We start from the raw sequence: 22,210 nt of genomic DNA, 5'->3' as shown, positions 1-22,210 counted from the left end.
AACAAACCTGAAATGCACTTTGTGAAGAACTGAATTATTGGTTACTGGAATTATGGAATCTGTTTGACTGTATGCCAGGAACAAATAATAGAGAAGATCAGAAAGAAGATTGATTAGAAATCTCTAAATTCCTTCTCAATTCTAGAACTTTGTTGTCTAGCTATATACTGAAGTGGTAGAATAATGTGGTTCTTCCTCCCTCTTGGTATTTTCCTTTTCCTTTTGAAATAGATGGTTGCTATAGTATTGGTTGCCTCATGAGAAGGCCATGAATGACAGTCAGAAAAAGCTTCCTACCTTTTGGCTTTTCTGTTCCAAAAAACCTATGCTTTCAGGGGAAGCTGGAATTTAAGGGCACAGGCAATATATTGGAGAGAAAGATTTTTCAAAGAGAGCAAGATTTCCTGTATACATTTAGAAAAGATAATCTGTATTGCTGAGGTAGAATTCAATGAAAGAAATGTGGAGGAATAACTGACAAGCAGAGTAGTTGAAGCTTCAGAAAGAGAGGGGTCTTGAGCTCTCTTCTCTAGGGAGCCCTCTTCTTGTGTGGACCATGTGGAAGTAGAGTCACTTCAAAAACAGGATGAGAACACGAGGTAAGGTAAAATCTTGGGGAGATAGAAAAACCCAACAAGATACTATCTGGAAAGAATATCCAGGCTGATACAAGCAGAAAGAGCATCAGAGGACCCTAGGATAAAAGAAACACTCCCCTCACAATCTCCTTGGCCCTTCAGGACACTCCTCAAGTGTACACACAACTTGGGGAAGAGAGCAAACCCCGAAGGCATGACAATAATGGCTGGCAGATTTGTTCGGAAACCTGAAGACTAATCAAACCCAGATTGAATATTTCTTTTTTTAAATTTTTTACTTGTCATTCTGGTTGTTTTTCTGATATTTTGTTTTGCTGGTTGAAATGTAAACATACAATCTCTTCAAGGAGAAGTTTAACATGTGTATTCTGAACAACCCAAACGTGACCTGGGGATGGAATTCTCACTTTAGAGGGGTTAACTTGCTCTTTTGTAAAAGACTGTCTTCATCCTTTTTCTAATAATTGTTTTAGTTTTAAATATTAAAGAAAAGCAGTTTCCTTAGGTTTGGAGCCTTATATCAAATCACACCCTTCTTTTTCTCCCAGAAGGTAACAGTTTGGTGCCTTAGGAAAAGTGCTGGAAGAACATCTCTCTCTACTCTCTAATCACATGTCTTTTCTGTGGTTGTACAGTGATTACCATGTAGTTCAAGGTCCTTTGTGAAGCAGACCCTAAAAGGGACAGGGCACCAAGGGAGGTTTGACACCTTGGAATGCAAAGAAGGAAAGAGAAACTACACAGAAAGGGCCTTGAATTTGCCTGTAGTTCTGAACAAAGGCTGAGGAGGAGCTTTGGAGAAGCTGTTCCAGGAGGACCTCATCCAGAAACGGTCCAGCTCCATTAGCCTCACCAACCTCCGTGATGAGGCAGGAGCACCCCGGGGGAGAAGGAGGCATCAGCAGAAAGCTCTGGCAGGTCCTGAAGGATGGGTTGCTGCTGGTTGACAGCCAGCTGACTTTTCTAAAACAGATTTTTTCATGAAAGGAGAGATGCTTTTTGTTTCTTAAAATGTAATTAATTCTTAAAATATTATGGATATAGAATAAGCTTATGATAAGAGTTTTGGAGAAGGAAAACTTACTAAAGAGCCTGTGGATACAAATATATATATATATAGGAAGTTCCTGGCCTACATGATCTGCCAGTCATCTGAGAATACTTTGTTCAAAAGACCTAATAGTCACACTTTCAGAAGAGGTCATTTTCTCTACTCCACGAGATCAAGAACCTTAGCTCTCCATTTGTGCAGTTCTGCAACATCCTTTATCTGGATTCCATTAACATCCAATAAACCTCTTGGGGCAAGCATTTGAATGCCACTGTACTCATAAATAGCACTGAATATTCGAAAACATACAGTTCCCCGCTTGACTAAAAGTATTAGAAAAGAAAAATTTGATGTTCCTGAACTTGATTTTTTAAAAGAAGAGAATAAAAGAAGTCTTAATGACTTACTTTAAATGATTGTTATTGATTGATTTTTCCAGGGCGAATGAGCAAAGCCGGTGATTCTGAAGTAAAGAATTATAGCTTATTAAATTCAATTTCCTTGCTTGTGAGGAATGGAAAGTTAATGAAACTGAATAAAGGGGAGGGTATTTTACAAGCCAGTGACTGAAAATGAGGATGAATACTTTTTAATATGATTTTTTCCCTAAACCAAATAGCATCATCATAAAGAAGTAGAAGATGTCACCTGAGTCTTAGTCATTGTGAGTTCAATTTTTCCACTGCATGCTGGTGAATTTAAGCTGTATATTCTCAAGACAGAAAAAATACCTTTTTGCCTGTGTGTTGTCATAAAAGTTGTCACTAGTAAATGAGGTCTATTTGGGAGGAAAATTGTAGGTGGTGGGAAAAGCCTTGACACTCTGCTCTCACTTCTCCTGAACCATTTGAAAACAAAGGATGTTAAGCACAGAGCAGGGTCTTGTCTTGTTGTCCCTATTTGTTGCTAGGGCTGTCTTATCAGCCTAGGCTTAGTTGCTTAAATAGATATTTAAGTCTGGATTTTAGAGGCTATAATTCTAAGATCAAGGTGTAGGAAGAGTTGGTTCATTCTGAGGACCTCTCTGCTTGGCTTGCAGTTGGTCATCTCATTCCAGTGTCTTCACACTGGTCTTTCTCTGTCCACATCTGTGTCTTGATCTCTTGTTCTTGAAAGGACACCAATCATATGAGGCCCAGACCAATGACCTCATTTAACTTTAATTATCTCTTTAAAGACTCTACCTCTAAATACAGTAACATTCTGAGGTACTTCGGGTTAGGGATTCAGTATATGAGGTCAGCGGGACACTTTTTCAGGAGATTAGGGGCTGCAGTCTATGTTTAAGAAGGATTTAAGACATTGATGGCGAACCTATGGCACGTGTGCCACAGTGGGCTGTTTGTATCATTGAAAGCTCTAAAAGGTTCCTCATCACTGATATAGGATAAGGCTTCCAGTAGGAGTTGGCCACAACATGTGACCAAATCTCCATTGAAGCCATTAATATATGGGAGAGCAGCTAAGAAATGGGCCTTCATCAGTGAGACTGGTTGGTGACATTACCTTCATCCTTATCAGATCATGCACAAGCCAGGCAAACAGTACGAACATCTGAAAAGAAAGCTCCTACCTTATCCTCAACAGCACCCTATCCTCTTTATTTCTAAGCATTCTATTTTATTTCTTCTCCATGTGCCAACACCTTAAGTGATACATGTGGGAGAGTGTGAGAATCAGACCATCCCACGATCTGCTAGGCTGGGAAAGATGGAGAAAGAGCTGTGAATGTTTATGAGATTCTGAGTTTTAAGAACGTTAATGTCTGTCTTAATAGCAAAATGAAACTAAAAGCCAAGACTCTAGCCATAGTTCTATTATTAGTGTTCACCCAACAAGTAGCAAAGGTGAGATTAAACAGGGGACCTTTGGGGCAATTACTGATAAGTAAAAACATAGCTTCAGTTTATACCCTGAATGTTACGACTTCTCAATAAATTGGTTACTGATTATACATCTCCTCTCCTCTCACATGAGAATTTGACCTTCGATAACTCTTTAGCATTGTTCCTCTGGTAAGCTGAATAAAAGTATGTTCTAACTATGTTATGAAGCAACACTGAGTATAACTAAAACCGAGCCATAGTTGCCAAATTGTACTTGGATTGGGATCATAAATATTGGCAAGAATTAATCATTTTTGGCTTCCTTGAATAAGCCTCTAGTCAGGACTGTAGATGATACGCCTATGGAAAAATTCCAGGAGATGCTGAGTCCTCTGATATATGAAGGTACTTAGCTAGAGCAACTTTTGGGCCTGTCTACTGTAAAGATTATCTCTGACCTGAGCTGTTGCATGGGTCCTTTCCCCAAGGAAGGTATCTGACACCATCCTAGTTGCAAATTATGGTTCCTTCTTAAATCCTCTTACTACTGGTGAAAAGTATATCCTGTAATAAGAGTCTTGAGCCTGAATGTTTACTTAAAACTGGGAAAACCTATTTGTGGCTATTGTCTGCATATATAAAAGTGATTGGAAAAAATATTGCTATGATAGTGTGACTGAAATAATACTTGTGTGCACAATCATGAGCAGCTTTAGAGTGTCCTCAAGGAATAAAATCTACTGCTCAACGATGCCCCACTACTTCCAAATGTAGGAGTTCCTCTTCCAGAACATACCCCAGAATCTTCTTCATGTGGATTGCTAATCTTCTTGCTCACTCTGTTCTACAGTTAATTATCATTTTAAAATTAAAATGGCTAATATATAGTTGATTATAGCAGTCCCTCTTTTTCTGTGGGGGGACTATGGTCCAAGAGTTGCAGTAGATGCCTGAAGCCACAAATACTATTCAACTCTACATGCATATGGAGCATTTTACAAGCTTTTGATTTTTCTTTGGCAGATTCAAAGTGCAAGCATCATTAATTGTGTGCTTTGGGGCCATTATTTAGTAAAATAAAGGTTACTTGAGTGTAAACAATGTGATACCAGAAAAGTTGATCGGATAACTAGATGGCTACTGAGACACTAGTTGTTTAGTAGTGTACACAAAGGAGACACAATGATCAAGGGAATTACTCATGGTCAGGGTACAAGGGAGCAGGATAGTGTGACAATTCAACATACTCCTGAGACTCATGTGCAATTTAAAACTTGTGAGTTTATTTCTGGAATTTTCCATTAATGCTTTTGGCCATCATATGACTGTGGGTAATTGAAACTGTCAAAAATGAAACTATACAGGCATGGAGTGGGCACTGTATATATTAGATACTTTTCTTTTTTGACATTTTATCAACATTATCTCACTCTGTCTAATCCTCACAATGGATGATGAGGCAGGTAATAGGGAGTAGGGTGATCATTCTCATTTTAAAGAACAAAGTTATTTTAAATAACTTCTTAAGATCATACAGTTACTAAAAATTATAGTCAAGATTCATGCATATTATCAAGGAGATGATTTAAAATCATGTTTAAAGATTCAGAAGATCATTAGAATAAATATGTATATATTTATTTATAGAACAAATACATAGCAATACTACATGGTTTTTATTTGAAAATTCATACCCCATATCTTCCACTCTTCCTATCACCTTCAGTCAAAAAGCAGAAGCTGAGCATAATGACACATGTCTATAACCCACCACACCGGGAGACAAAAACAGGAGGATCTTAAAGTGGATTAAAGATGTAAATATTAAGACAGAAATACTAAACTTGCTGGAAGGTAAGTTAGGTAGAACTCTTGAAGACATTTGCATAGGAAAAGACTTTATGAACAAAACCTCAGTAGCACAGGAACTAGCACAAAGAATCAACAACTAGGATCTCATCTTACTAAAAAGCTTCTGCACTGCAAGAGAAATCACCAACAGAGCTAAGAGACAACCTACAATGTGGGAAAAAATTTTTAGCAGCTGTACCTCAGACAAAGGTCTACTATCTAGAATATATAAAGAACTGAAAAAAATCAGACACCCCCCCCACCAATTCAAAGACCCAATTCAAAAATGGGCATCTGAAACGAACAGATGTTTCTCAGACAAAGAAGTAAAACCAGAAAATAAATATATGAAAAAATGTTCAAGATCACTGGTCAATCAAGAGATGCAGATGAAAACAACACTGAGATTCCACCTCACCCCAGAAAGAATGCCTGCTATCAAGAAATCAACCAGTAACAAATGCTGGTGGGGTTGTGGGGAGAAAGGAACCCTTCTCCATTGTTGGTGGGAGTGCAGACTGCCATAACCACTGTGGAAATCAGTATGGAGATACCTCAAAGAACTAGGGGTAGAGGTCCCATTTGACCCAGCTATTCCCCTGCTGGGTATCTTCCAAAAGAATTAAAAGAATCATACCACAGCAATATATGTGCACCCATGTTTATAGTGGCACAGTTTGTAATAGCTAAAGCTTGGAAACAGCCCAAGTGCCCATCAACTGGAAACTGGATAAAAAAGATGTGGTATTTTTATAAAATGAAGTACTACTCAGCCATAAAGAACAAGAAACTAGAGACATTTATAGCTAAGTGGATGCATATTGAGGCCATACTCTTACGTGAAATAAATAGGACACACGTGTAAATACCAAATAGTTTCTCTAGTGTGAGAAACTGAAAGTGTAAATAAGGATTAAAATGATTAAAATGAATAATTGATAATTTGAAATAGGAAAAGGTCCAAAGGGGTATGGGTCGTGGGAGGGGATGGGAAAGGAAAGAAGGGAAAGGAAAATTTATGAGAAAAGAAAAAAAAATGGAAATGAAATCTATGTAAATAGGGAAGGGTGGAGGGGGTGAAGGATGAACAGTTAATGGGGAAAAAGAATAAGAACCAAGATACATCATGTACAGGTACAAGCACCCAATGATAAATGTAAACATATTGTATACCTAAAATGTACCAATAAAATAATTTAAAAAACAAAACAAAACAGGAGGATCTTAAGTTTGAACCCAGCCTGAGCAACTTAGTGAGAACTTGTCTCAAAATTTAAAACTTTAAAAAAATGGCCTGAGGATATATCTCCGTGAGAAAGTCCTGGCTTCAATTCCCACTACAGCAAGAAAAAAACAATGTCCATATGATGTGTTGACTTTCATTACTTCATTATTAACGTAGTAGTTTTAATGATAAAGTATAACTGGAAAAGTGAAAGAAACTAAATTTTAAAGTCTGTGAATAAGGTAACAAGAATACATTAACTGATTATAAACTCTATGCCTATAACACCCTAGAAGAACCTGGAAGGATGACTGTGTGACGATGAAACATTTTCCTTAGGATGGAAAGGGGATTGTGAAAGTTCATGTGCAATAGTTTCCATCTATAAACTCAAAGATCTTCTGAACCACAGTTGATCCAGTTGAGGCATATTATAGTTCATATCTAGATGTCTTACAACAGCCTCATGTACTCATAGGTAGGGCGTTTGGAAGATGACTGGATTATGGGTGCTTATAGCTGATTTCCTTTTTGGAGGCAGGATCTGGTCAGGAGAGGTGAGTCACTGTGGATGTGGCCTGGAAGGATATAGGTCCCTTCTCTTCACTTTCTGCTTCCTGGCTGCCATGATGTGAGCCTTTTAGCCTCTGCCATGTTGTCCTGTCATGGAGTCAGCTAAGGATTGACTGTAAATGTGAGACAAAATAAACTTCTCCTTTGTGTTGCAGGCGTCAGGTATTTTGTGCTAGCCACAATGAAAGAGACCAAGACAGATATTAGTCCCAAGAATGGGGCTCTTGCTGTGATACTACTTGGCTATGTGGTTCTGAAGTCTTTGAAAATGGTTCTTGGAAGGAGTATGAAAATATTTGGAGATGCTGGCTGAAGAAGTAGCCTTAGAATTCTTGATGGGAGATTTTAGTGAGAGTTCAGAAGGCCAGAATGCTCATAAAAAAGGCAGACAGTAAAGACCAGACTCTGGTGTTTTCAATTGGGAGGAAGGAATCCATTGGCTGTTGGATTCCAGGCCGTATGTTTTATGCTCTTGCAGAAAATTTCTCTACATTTTGCTTATGTCTTGAGACTGTGGGATACTGAGTTTAAGGGCCACAGACTAATTAATCTAGGGTAGGAAATTTCTGGGCAATGTAACATTCAGGCTGTGGCATAGGTTCTGTTTGGGGCTTTTAGCCAACTCTACTTTGAAAATTATGAACAAACTGCACAGCTAAATAATTTTAAGTTTTAATTTTCACCAGAATGGAAGCTCTTGTAAAGTTGGCACCTACCAACATGGAACAGAGGAGAGCTTGGTTGCTGAAAAGACAAGCATTAAAACAAAAGCAAGTACTTTGGATCAGGACCATAGGAAAAGTGGCTTGAGGATATGTCAGAAATCAGCAAGACCCCTCCCTTCAGAGATGCAAGGATGCAAGTCTATGAGAATTTTCTTTGAGAAGAGAGCCCCAGGGAACACTGTTCAAGAAAGGCCATCTGGGGAATTGGTTTCCCAAGATTTGATTTACAGTGCATAGCCACCCAGGCAGTCAAAAACCTCTCCAGCCACTATCCAAGAGGGTCCTGGTGGCAGATCTTGACATCATGAACATAGCGCTGATTTAACAGGCATGCTGACTGCAACAGTTGTGGGGTCATGAAGCCTTGTACTCAGATTTCAGAAGAAGAGCTAGAAGGCCATATAGCACACAACTGAAAAGGCAGTATGTGAAGCTGCGAGGTTGAAACTGAAAATGCGGTGGAGACTCCAGAAAGCTGGAGAAACCAGGAAGGTGAACTGTCTAAGGAAAGCTACCAGGAGTGAGTAAAGCTCAAGGAAGATGTCATGAGAACTTCAACCACCAGCAATGCTGCAAGGCCAGGGTCACCCAAGCCTTTGGGGGCTCAGATCTTTATTCAAGGTGCTGGTCAAGGAACTACAGAATTTAATGTTTTCCCTTCTGGGTTTTGGCTTTGCTTTGGTCCCATTTCTTTCTATCTTTGTATCTGGCCCTCTTTGAATGGAAAAGTTTATCCTGTGCCATTGCATGTTAGCAGTGTTTAACTTTCTTTTTTATTTTTATAGGGGCTCAGAGCTAAGAGTTTACCTTATATCTCAGAAGAAACTTTGGACTTGAACTTTTCAGCTTTGCTACAACTTTTAAGACTTTGACAACTCTCAGAGAAAGACTAAACACATTTTATATAAAAAGATATGCAAGAGTATTTTGGGGATCCAGGGATAGAATGTTATGCTTTATATCTGAATGTCCACCAAAGTTTCATGAGTTCAAAGGTAGGGCTTTTGAAAGGTGATTAGATTATGAAGATGGTATAGCTGAGTTGCTATTAAGTGGTGGGTTCTGGTCAGAAGAGGGGGGTTACTATGTGCATGGCATGGAAGGGATTATTTCCTTTCCTAGTTTCTCTCTTGTGCTCTCTATGCTTCCTAGACACCATGATATGAGCAGTTTTCCTCTTCCCAGGCCCTTCTACCATGTTCTTACCATTAATTGACTGAAATTTCTAAAATGTGAGCCAAAGTAAATGTCTCCTCCTCTCAGTTGTGGATATTGGGTATTCTGGAGCAGCAATGAGGAAAGTGGCAAAGGCAAAGCATCACTTTGTGACACTATGATTAAAGATGCATTTTTTAGTAAGCATCAACACTTTATTTGGTTTTTAAATGAATATTCAGCATAAATAGTGTTTCTTGGGGAAGGGTTGCATTAGCTTGAATGGTTGTTTTTACCAAATAGGATGATTCAGGTGTGATATGCCATGTTTCTTCATCTAGCGGATAAACTGTTACCCAAATAATGCTTTTCTGTTTTACTAAAACTATTCTAATTTTCAGTTCATAAATAAGTTCATGTTCAGTTGGTGATGTTTAAAAAAATCTTGGGAGATCTCTACAATATATGTATTATTCAACTCGTTAACATTTACTTGTATTTATTGCATTCTTCTGAAGTCCTAATTATTATAATCTGAAGAAAAATTGGTTATAATGGAATGAAAATTAGCAAGGAAAATTTGTATAATTAAACAGAAAATTTTTAAATAAAATCACCTAATATAAAAATTTGGTGAAACATTTCATAAGGAGATATTAACATACACTTCATCCATCAAAACATAAATATTGGGAAATAGGAAGATAATGTTTCAATGGGAAAGGAGACAAGGGAGGGGGAGAGGGGAGGAAAGGAGAGAAAAATGGAAAAAAGAGAATAGAAGGAAAAATATAGAAATGAAGCTTTTGTAAATGGGGAGAAGAAGGAGTGAAGGGAAGGGAAATGGGGAAAAAAAGAAGAACCAAGACATATTATGTACAGGTACAAATTCCGTGTGATGAATGTGATCACTATGTATATCAAAACTGTACCAATAAAATTGATTTTTAAAAGTTTTAACATTAATCAAACATTATATATTACTGAATTTTAGGGCTCAAGACATTGTAAAATCTAGTCCTATAATGTAAGAGTTCTACAGACTATGTCCAACAAATCATTAAATCACTTTTTTCTCATCTTTGATATAGGATATACTGAATTCCCCAGTATCTTGAGAATTTAGTATCTTTTAAACAGGAAAGAAAAATAAAACAAAATGAAATAATCAAAATCTTTTTAAAGCCATTTATGTGTCAACAGTTGTAAGGTTATTTTTTTAATACCTATAATAGTTTCTTCTGACTGAAATAATAAATTGCTATAGTTTGAGTGTCTTAAAACAACTGGGAGATTTATTACCTCCCAGTTCTATAGGCCAGAAGACCACATGGTCTTGGCTGGGAACTCTGCTTAGTCTCACTGGAATTAAATCAAAGGACCAGCTGGTTTATGTCCTTAGTGGGAACACTAATTCCAAACCCACGTGGCATGGTATCAAGATTTAGTTCCATGGGACTGAAGGACTGAGTTTCAGGTTTCCTTATGGCTGTTGGGTGGATATGGTTCTCAGCTTTTAGAGGTTGCTGCACTCTCTAGTGTGTGTTCTCTTCATCTTCAAGGTGAGAAATGGTGGGTCAGATTCGCATCCTTTCAATATTTCTGAACTTCTCTTCTGCACATCTTGCTAACCTCTCCTGCCAATTGAAGATAGGTCTCTGCTTTTATGAACTCATATGATTAGATGGAGTTCACCTAGATAACTCAGGATACCCGTTTCAAGGTCATTGGCTTTTATTACAGTTGCAAAGTCCCTTTTATCATGCATGGTAACATTTTCATGGCTCCCAAAGATTAGGGAGTGTTCGTCTGTACATGAATAACCTACCTGCTATGTATGAAGAGTTGGTGTCTTCTAGATGTATCCTTTCCTACTTGACAATGTGTCTTCTAAGCTTTGCTTACTTTTGTATAGGAAACATACAATAATTTTTGTTCAAAATGGCCTCAGTTTCCAAGATCATGGTTCTTTTACCAGCTTTCTGCTGCCCTACAGTTGTGACAGATGATCACTTCAGTGCTGGTAGTCTGGATGTTGGAATACCTGATTTCCTCTCTCCTCACCCTGTACTGTTTGGTCAACACAGTTTCTAAACTTGTGGACTCCAACATTTCTCAAAGATTTCAAGTCTTTCCATTGTTTCTCTAGTCTCGGCACAATTTACTATCTTTTGCCACAAGGTACTGTTGATTTCCTTTTTCATATCATTTGAGAGCTATCACTTGTGAATTGTTACAAAAATGCCCTATGTTCCAAGATTACTCACTAGAAATTGGTCACACTCATTGAACTAGTATCCATTCATTTTGTGATGAATCACAACACGAATTCAAAGATATTTTTAAGAAATTTATATACCTTTGTTAAAAGAAGAAAGCTACATGGCCCGGATCAACTATTTTCTAGATATTTTTGATAAGTTCTTTAATAATGATGTAGTTACACTGATGATAGTAATACGCTTGAAATGTCTGGGCTGTAAAATATTCATCTTAGTAATTTGAGTCATTTTACTAAATGAACTGTATTAATATTATAACAGTGTCTGTTCAGGGTCGGGGGTACTAGCTGTGGGTATCAGGTAGAATTGAGTGCTTCTTGTCAAATCTCTTACTAAGCTATCTGAAACACTGTGATTTCGTATGCACAATTTATGAACATTTACTTGATGTCTATTGAGTGTAATTTACCTCAATACAAATGACAGCCATGAATTCTTCCTTCAAGGCACTTATAGCCTATTTGAAGAAGTAGCAGGTACCTCAATACGTGAGATTCAAGGTATAAAATAATGAATACTTCAGCAAAGGCACAGATGAAGCATTAAAAGAGGAGAAAGGAAATGTATTTACTATCAAGACACATATATAACACCTAGCCTAGGTTAAACACTTTGTAGTATTATCAAATGTCTTGATCCTATCATTTGATTTGAATCTTGATATATTTGGAATCAGAAAACAAGTGAAGCAACAGTCATTTTTTCCCGAGCATATTTATTTTCTCATTATTTTACCATGATAAGTCTTGTTGGCTCTGCTGATGAATACTTATAATCCCAGTAATTTAGAAGGCAGAAGTAGGAAGACAAAAATGTTGAGCCCAGCCTGTTCAATTTAGTGTTAACTTGTCTTGAAATATACATGAAAGTTCTGCAGTGTAGCCCAGTGCTTTAGTACTCCTAAGTTTACTCCCCAGTATCAAAATTATTTTAATACTGTACATCAGTGTTTGTCCTTTTCTCACTTGACCACTTAAGAGTTTACCCTGAGCATCACTCAGGTAGTGCATTTCTTTATATACTGACTATCCTGAGCATCCTTTGGGCAGGTGTCATTTTACCCAGGCAATTCTTGTATTGAATAAATTTAATAAAATTTTTGTTTTTGTATTTTTTTGTTATCTTATACAAATTAACAAAAATGTGCAATTTTTGGTCATCCTGTATTTAAATAATTGGACCAGTAAGTGGTTAATGTATAAGGGCCTAAGCCAAATGTGATTCCTTTAGTCCCAGTGTCAAGAGAATCTGAGGATCATCGTTTTGAAGCTAACTCTGGGGGTCAACTTAGCTAGATACCTTAGTAAACTATGAAACAGTTGTTTTTATACCTGCATTTGAAGTTTAAGGAAGTAAGCTTAGATCAAGAACATAAACCTAGGATAGGAAAAAAAATCACTATTGCAAATCATGATTTTTTTTGCTCAGGAAACATTCTTTTCACAGGAAAATTTGTAGAGCAGTCATGTATATGCCTGTATCAGAGTAAAACATAAACAATAATGAATGAGCCAGGCCAAAAAATAGAGAAATGCAAACCAAAGCCCAGAGAGCAGCTCCCTGGACTGCCAGCTTCCACTGCTTTCTGCTCTATTTCCTCTCTTCCTATTTGGGAGATGCCTTTTCTCACTGCCATTCTTTATCACTTCCTGCATACGGAAACTTATCTTTAAAGATTTCCCTGTGTAAATCCTTTAGAGTGCCCCACCTTGTGGAAGTGATATTTGTCTGCTTAAGGCCCATTTTAACTTTTTCTGTACTCTCCTACATCACATTTCAAGCATAGTTAGTAAAGTTAAAACTTGCCTTGTAGCTCCTTGGGAAAAGAGTATGCGATTTTGTTTTCATTTTATGTCTCACAATGTTTACCACTGAATGATCAGTAAGTATTTAATAAATGGATTCTTACCTCCTGGTTCCTCCTTGTTTTACTTCTCTGCAAGATGTTCATTGCTATTTGATATTTTCAAATGAGTTGGCTCATTTAATGACTGTCTTCTAAAATCAGACAGTTTATTTTAATTGAAAGAACTTGTCTTCTATCACATGTCCAGCATGTTCTAGCTGCTCATCCAATAAGGAGTGAATGAATACCAATAAAAACTTGGAAAAGGATACTGGTGCCTTCATAAGCAAAATTAGGTTTATTTAGCAATTAATCATCATTTCTACATACCAGTAAGGCACTTCCAAAGTATGTGCAGGCTCATCTTTTCAAGGCTCCTAGGTAATTGTATAGGGAATATTAGGTAAATATAGCATCGTTAACTTTTCAAGGGCATTTCCCAGGTAATATGGAGGAAGGTATAACGTTCTTCAAGATTAATTTTTATGAGACAAAGACAGTTTAAAGCTTTCTTGGTAAGGATAAAGTTTGGAAGATAGGAAAGCTAGGCAATTATCTGTTAATGTTTCCTAGTGCTTGAAAAATTCTAACAGGATAATTGCTAATGTGTACTTTTGTTATTCTCAACAATAAGACATTCTTCTATGTTAGAGAGATCACCCAGTGAGTTTCTGTGTAGTAGTAAGTACATTTAACATCTGTCATGAAATGACATCTAAAATGGTAATAGTGGAAGGAAGCTCCCCTGCTGCCATCCCATGCTCCTAGGGCAGAGAAGCTGAGCCAGTCCCAGCACCCGGAAGGAAGCTCCCCCGCCGCAATCCCACACACCTAGGGCAGAGAAGCTGAGCTTCACAGGTGCCAGATGCACACACACTCCCACTGTGAAAATGAGAAGACACATAAACAAGCCTCAAAAACAGACTTCCAGATCACCTACAGCAACCCCAAAGGGAAATGAGATGGAACAATCTAATACTCAACCACCTGGACTCCCTGAACTGGCAACAAAACAGGATCTGGGAAAAATGAATTCAGAAATAATTTCTCAGATAACAGCAAAGATTGTGCTCATAGTGCAGGACATGATTAATAAATCTAGAGAGGACACAGATAAAAAAATAGAGGATCTGAGGAACATGATGGAATCCCAACATAGGAAACAAATGGAATCCATGAAACAGATGCAAAGAGATTTCCAGGAGATTAAAAACTCCATCAAAAGTCTGTGCAGCAGAATGAACAAATGTGAGGATAGAATTTCAGATATAGAAGAAAAGACTGCAATTAGTGACAAGGAAAAGAAAAATTGTAAAGGAACACGAGAAATCAATCCAGAAGCTGCTAGATGATGCAAAGAAGAATAACATAAGACTTATTGGAGTCAATGAAGAAAGAGGAGAGAGTGCAGATGACATAAAAAAAACTCTTCACAGAAGTGATGGCAGAAAACTTCCCAAGGAGGGGAAAAGAACTTGACATACAGATAAGTGAGGCATATAGGACTCCAGCTAGCCTTAATCAAAAAATATCTACACATAGGCATATAATAGTTAGGATTCCAGAAATCCAACAGAAGAACAAAATTCTACAAGCAGTGAGAGAAAAGAAACAAATCACCTACAAAGGAAAGCTCATCAGAATCACAGCAGACTTCTCAATGCAAACCCTCAAGGCAAGAAGAGCTTGGAGTGATGTATTTCAAGCCCTAAAGGAAAAGAGCCTCCAACCCAGATTGATGTACCCTCCAAAACTATCTTTCAAAATTGTTGGAGAAATAAGATACTTTCATGATAAAGAACACCTCAGGAACTTCATGAATATCAAATGGGCACTCCAAAAAATTTTAGACAATACCCTAGGAAAAGACAATGAGGATCACAACCCCAGGAAACCCAGCAGAATGAATCCATTGGGCATGACAGATTAAACACAAAGGGGGAGAATCCAACAAAAAGAAAAAGTCATGACAAGGCTTTTAAAACTTTTGACTTCATCTCCCTGATAAGTGTATAACTCAATCTTGTTATTTTACTGATTAGTATTTTTCTGATTCTAGAGTGGCACACCTTTCCTTGTGCTGTACTGTTCTTATGTCTACTTTTTAATTGGGTTGTCTATTAATGACCTTTAAGAATTCTTTATATATTCTGGTCATAGGTTATATGCATTGTAAATATTGTCTGTTTAAGGACTACTTTTCATTTTCATGATGTCATTTAAAGTTCTAAATTTTGATGGAATCTCATTTATCAATTTTTTTCTTTTATACATCATGCCTTTTGTATCCTAGGTAGTTCTTGCCTACCCTGAATTCATAAACATTTTCCCTTATAATTTCTTCTTAAAGTTTTATACTTTTAGGCTTTCATATTTAGGTTCATAGATTCCTTCAAGTTATTTTCATGTATGGAAATAAAGGGTTGAGGTTAATTTTTTATATATGGATACCAGGTGTTCTAGTGTCATTTGCTGAAAAAACTATCTTTTCCTTGGCTCTTGAATTGAGTTTATATTCTATACGATGCTAATGTTAAATAATCTTTCAAAACTCAGTGGGCCATATATGTGTGGTTCTATTTCTAGATTCTCTGTTTTATTCCAATGATCTATATGTCTTTTCTTACACCAACACTGCCTTGATTACTGTAGCTTTAGAGGAAGTCTTAAAACTAGGTACTAAATGTCTTCCAAACTTTTTTTTTCTTTTTACTTTTCTAGGTCCTTTGTACTCCTACATAACTTTTAAATTTCAATATCCAATTCTTCATTTATAGCAAGTATACATATATCTGAATTTTTATATATACCTTGTGTTTTCTAATCCTGCTAAATTCAAATACAAGTTCCAGGGCCTCCTAGAGATTTCTTAGTATTTTCTCTGTAGATGATCATTTCATCTACATATAAAGATTTTGCTTTTACCTTGCCAATCCTATCCTAATTGTGTCACTTCATTGCCAGACTCTTTTGGTGGGGCCTAGGTTTCAAAGTTTAATGGACAGATAAAGAGTAACCATATCTGCCCTTGTTCCCCACCTTAAGGAGAAAGCATTGTATCTTCTCTATTCATGTAAGGTGTTCTTGCTGGAAGTATGGAGTACATGCTGTAATCTGTTGAGAAGGTTCTGTTCTACTTCTAGTCTCCTGATAACTTTTAGTATGAACAGCTGTAGAATTTAGTCCAATGCTTTTTCTCCAATTAGTGACAGGATTATATGGCTTTTTCCTTTCCTCTGTTAAAATGATGACTTTTGGGGGTATATCTTCCAATGCTGAACCAACACTGCCATCCCTATAACAAAAAAACTTTCTACATACTGCCAGATCTGACTTCTAATAGTTTGTTTTGTTAAACAAATTTCTATCTATGTTCATACTTTTTTCTTCTATTATCTTTATCCAGTTTTAGGATTAGCACAATGTTGAGTTCCTAAAATGAGGGAAGAAGTGTTCCTTCTTTTTCCTGCTTTAATTGTTTGATATAATTTATCAGTTAAAATGTATATGCTGTTGTCACATAGGTAGGTTTTCAAGCTAGGAATATACTTTCTTTAATAGGTGCTATTCAAATTTTATATTTCCTCCAGAGTTAGTTTCATTAATTTGTCTTCCAAGGTACTTCTTAGAAGTTGTCAAATTTATTTCAAAACAGATTTTTGAAATATGCTTTGTATATCCTTTTAAATTCTGTAAAATCTGTGGTAATGTCTCCTAGATCTTGATATTGTAATTTAAAAAATGTATAATTGATATTGTGTAACAGGAAGGAAAGGTCTAAAGGAGCAGGGGCAGTGGGAAGGGTAGGGGAAAGGAAAGAAGGGAAAAGAAAAAATATGAGAAAAGGAAAAAAATGGAAACAAAGTCTTTGCAAATAGGGAAGGGTGGAAGGGGTGAAGGGAGGGCAGGGGAAGGGGAAAAAAAAGAACCAAGAGACTCATGTAATGGTACAAGATCCCAATGATGAATGTAACTGTATTTTATACCTAAAATGTACCAATAAACTTAATGGGAAAAAAAGAAAAAAATGGTAATAGTTACCTTTTACTGGGTGACAGAAATGATGGGATTCTCAGACTATAATCTCAGGCAGAACTAGCCTTGAATCTTGGTTCAGACAAGACTAGCCATGTATACTTGAACAATTTATTCCAACTTTTCTCCATAAAATGAGTGTAATAAGGATACCACTCCCATAGGATCATGGCAAGGATTAAGTGAGCTAAAAGATAGAGGTACTAGCATACTTTATGCTTATTATATTCCTTGTAATATGCTAAGTACTTAATGACAGTTGCTGCATTTAATCCTCACAACATGAGTCTGTATTACTATGATTCCTATTTTTCAGAGGAAGACACTGAAGCTTAGAGCTTCTTAAGACCTAGTAAGTCTTAAACATACAATTGACATTATTATTTGTATTGATTGATATATCCTAGCAAATATCTTAATCAAATTATTGTAATATATTCATGATCATTGCATTTTACCTGGTACTTTATTTACCTTGTAGGTGGTTATCTCACTTAAACCTCACAATGCACCTGTGTGATGTAATTATTACTCTTAGTTTGCAAGTGAGAAAACTGAGAATTAGAAATGGTAAGTCATGTGTCTAAAGTCACATAGTTTAATATTGGTAAAGCCAATATTTCAACCCAGACTCTTTGATTCCAGAGCTGGTGTGAAGAACCCTGCATTCACTCTATAACTTCCAATTCAGCACTTAATAACTCTAGAAGTTTCACATTAAAAGATAAGAGGAAAATGGATTTAATAAGGTGATGGGTCTTGAGTCAGTACTACTGTGGGTGCACTAATTTCATGTGGTAGCTCTAACAAATCAGTGTAAGTTGGGTAAGCTTGAAACAACAGAATTTATTCTTTCATAGCTCAAGAGTCAAATGTCTGAAATAAAGGTGTTTGTGCTTCCTCCAGAGGTCTAGGGAATGATCCATCTTTGACTTCTTACTGCTTCTCTCGGCAATGGATATTCTGCACTTGGTGGCCATATCAATCTAGCCTTCAAGACCAATATTTTCAAATTTTTATCTGCCCCATCTTCACATTGCCTTCTCCATTATGTCTGTCTAATCTCCCTCATCCTATCTGTCTTTTAAGGACATTTGTGACAGCATGTAGAGCCAACTCAGATTATCTAAGATAAGTTCTCATCTCAAGATTCTTAATCACATTTGCAATCACCTGATGTTGTAAAAATATATTCAAAGGTTTCAGGAATGAGAGTTTGGTCTCTCTGAAGACACTAGTAGGTGTACTACAGTAGGGAATGCAAAAATAATGTGTTACTGATTCCATGGATCCATTGATTGTGGTACACTCCATTACATACAGTAAGGAGAAAAATATCTAACATGGACAGTCTATTACTAGGCATCTCCCTCAACATAAAGTGTTTACATAGATAAGGACTTTACCTGCAAGGCAGATGTAATCCAGAAAAAGAATCCATCATACAGAAAGAAGACATCTTGCACATCTCAACTTTTGCAGTGGGCAGAGGGAGGAAAGTATGTCTCTAGGAACCAGAGTGAAGACTCTACTATGGGGTGTCTAGTATCTTATGTCAGTGTCTAATGTTGGGGTACATCTCTGAGTGTGGCTCCATGGCCTCAGAAATAATTTGAGTGCTCACAGATGCATATCTGGGTCACCCTATCAGGTAAACCATCTAGAAAAACATAAATGGTAAATGAAGGTGACCGGGTTTCAGAATGAGGAGTAATTAGCATCTGTTGTCTTTAAGATCAGTGCAGCCAAAGGGGGCTGCACCCCACTACACTAACCAACTTCCCTTTTATAAGTTGATCATCCAAGAATGTAGAAAAACTGGTCCCATTTGGGGAGCTTATCTGATGAATCAACTCAACGGTGAAGACTCATGAAGGCACTGTAGTGCTTGCTATGGAAGCCTCCAAGGTTCTCCTTTGGCCTGTCTCTCTGTGCCAGACAGCGCTCAGATTAGTGCTTTTCCAAGAATTTGCTACCATTTTTGGAAGAACACAGGGTCACTCAGAGTTATAATCTCTTCTCAGCCAATGTTACTTGCGAGAGCCCAGAAGCCCAGCCTTCTTGCCTCAATGGGTGGCTCTGAAGAGCTAGGATAGCTCCAGGGTTCCTCTGGGATGGCGTAGGTATGTTGTGCAACTGCAGTCCTCAGCATGGAGTGTCCACCTCTGTGCAAATCAGACCTACTGAATTTTAATGAAACACGAAAACAAGCAAAACCAGAATAAAAAACCCACAAACAAAACACAACTTAAAGCAAAAACTCCCATTTCACATTATCTATTATACATTTTGGTACTCATTTACACTTTCAGTTTCTCACACCAGGAAAACTGTTTGGAAGGGGAAGTGGGGTGTGGTAGGAGAAAAGAAAGAAGGGAAAGAAAAAATACAACAAAATAAGGAAAAAACAGAAACAAAGGGTTTTTTTGTAAATGGGGGGGTGGAGGGGTGGAAGGGAGGGAGGGGGAAAGGAGAAAAAAGAAGAATCAATATATACCATATATAGATATGAATTTCCAATGATGAATGTGATCATAATGTATACCTAAAATGTACCAATAAGCTTAATGAATAAAAAACCTCCAAGACTGAAAACACCTAAAGCCCCAGGATTTGTCCAATTCTGTACCATAATTAAAGACTGTTATCCACAGAGCTATCCACAATTGGGGTACAAATACATAAACCTTGTCTAACTCAGCCACAAAGATAAAGATATTTTTAATTTTTAGAACACTTGGTTATTTAATTCTACCTCAAAGATAGTGAATTCTGTGTTTGAAGCTATCAACCATGTTCTCTGGAGTCAGAAACAACTGGATATAAATTTCTGTCCTTCCATTTAACCATACCTCTTGGAACATTCATTTAGTCTCTCTAAGCTTCTATAACTGAGGAGCAATGTTACATAGCTACCTCGTGAGGTGAAATCTAGCACTCTATCTAGCATGAAGAGATGATTTACAAATGTGATTTCCTCTTCCATTTCCCACCAGGATGTCCAAAATCTACTCTTTTACCTGTAGTCTTCTTCAGAGAATAATTGTAACAGAATAGCATGGAATATATTCTCAAATTTAAAACAGAGTGGCAATAACATTGTCCAGATATTGTTCCAGGAAAGCATGGTTGGACTGACTGGTCCATATATAATGCAGGTGGATTTCTTGAGCTGGAGATGACCTCCCCATGTACTTGCATGGGGAACTTACTACTAGGTCTCTGTCATCTCCTGTACCACCAGCAGACCATTGGCTGACAATCTTGACACTACAACTTGTAGGTTTACAGGGGAAAGGGTGGGAACAGTAGCTGTGGCTATGGCCATGGGTTGCCCTCACACTAGCCCATGTTGAAGTCTTAGAGTTCCTGACCCTCCATATCTCACAGAAAACTTCCAAGATGTCTGATGCACCACTCATGTGAGTGCTTTCAGCCTGCCACTCTTCCAGGAAGAAAAATGGACCCCACTCTTGCTGCTTTCTGCTGCCTGAAAAAATCAGGCCACTTTGGATTTTGGATGAATTTCTCAAGCCTTAGAAGAAAAATGTACATCTGCCTGAATAGAAAGGTTATAAGAAAAAAGTGTTAACTTTGATTTGTAATAAATTATTCACTTATTTTTGAATATCTGTCAAGGGAATTTGAAATTATGTGTGTAGAGATTATGAAAAAGAGAGCTGAAGTCAGTGATATTTGGTGATGCACAGGGAACCTGAAAAATTTAAGAGGATTGACACAAGATAAAGGTCTTGCTACAGATAGGAAAAAATGCTTCTCATTTCTCTACCACTTTGCAGTTTACAAAACTCTTTTGCATGTATTAATATGCATGATAATCCTTTGAGATATGTAGGTTACATATTTGTGACCTCATTTCACAGATGATCAAGCTGAAACTCAGAAACATTAACATGAAAAAATGATTAACTTCCACGCTCCCAGACAAAAGCTGAATGAAGATCACTCTGTTCCCTAGCACTTTAAGGAAGACTGTGTATGGAAGCCGTAGTGTATTATAGCTTAGCCTAGGAGTAGGGGAAGGGAGTGTCCAGGGGAGACCTGGATGCCTGATCTGCATTTCCCCCTCCCCAGTAACTGTCCTTACCTGGAGGCTTTGTGACTGGCCACACTCTCATGAAAGATATAGCAAGAATATTTCTTCTCTATGAATTACCAATATTAAAGGATTTCCATAACCTTACTGACTTTTTTCATAAGTCTATAATTGAGATATCTTCCACAACTGAGCTCATTTAACATTTGTAATGACCTGCTGAGCACTTCCACCTGGTTGTTTAGCTAGTACTTAAATCTAATCTGTCTAAATGGAATTAGTTATTACACCCATCAAAATCAACCCCTCCAGATAATAAGCAAATTGGTAGCAAGGTTCTAGATACTTAATTGTAATTTGATAGTTAATTCTTTGTTCCTTGTCATTTATTACCTTTTGTGTTTCTGATGACACTCACACAATTCTATTGCCCCCAATTCCAAGCATAATTTTTGAAGACATTCCTTTAATTAATGCAAATTGGGCAGTTCTGAGTACGAGGAGGTTCATTAATAGAGGGAGACTGAAATGAGAACAGATAAGACCAAGAAGAGCAATCAGACTACAGAGAAGGTGACTGTTGCATCTGCTTCTGATGTAATAAACAATCATTTCCTCAGTTAGACTGTGCGTCTGTGCTCACCAGGTAGACAGTAAGAGAGACAGGATTCCAGAAGTGACAGTAGGAATCAGGTACAGGCTATAGCATTCAAGTATTGTAGGGAATTTCTTCCCTATGTCTATAAGGAGCCAGAATCAGACAATAGGGATTTGCATGTGTTTGCCAAGTAGGATTGATGCCATTCTGTAACCTACTGCTCAGTCTTGTCTTAACAACTACACAATAGAATTATATGTAGGGTTATTGTAGAAATGAGAACCCCCCCACACACCCTCCTACATACACCCAAGGGACAAATTTAATCTTTCTATTGAATATTAGAAATTATTTTTATAGTTCTAGGGGTGGTTTACAGTTGAGTAG

General features: G+C 37.2%; 1 protein-coding gene across 3 annotated transcripts in view; it reads right to left on the bottom strand.

The window, feature by feature from the left end:
- The window catches only part of Nkain3 (sodium/potassium transporting ATPase interacting 3), a 654,273-nt gene that overhangs the window by 206,522 nt on the left and 425,541 nt on the right, over nucleotides 1–22,210 (bottom strand). The gene's annotated exons all lie outside the window — the stretch shown is intronic.

Source organism: Heterocephalus glaber, unplaced genomic scaffold (assembly GCF_053883595.1).
Source record: "Heterocephalus glaber isolate CG9 unplaced genomic scaffold, H.glaber_assembly_v1.0 deba00001553, whole genome shotgun sequence".
NCBI lineage: Eukaryota > Metazoa > Chordata > Mammalia > Rodentia > Bathyergidae > Heterocephalus > Heterocephalus glaber.
Note: the sequence above shows the minus strand (reverse complement) of the source record. Positions and strands in the feature narration are given on the sequence as shown.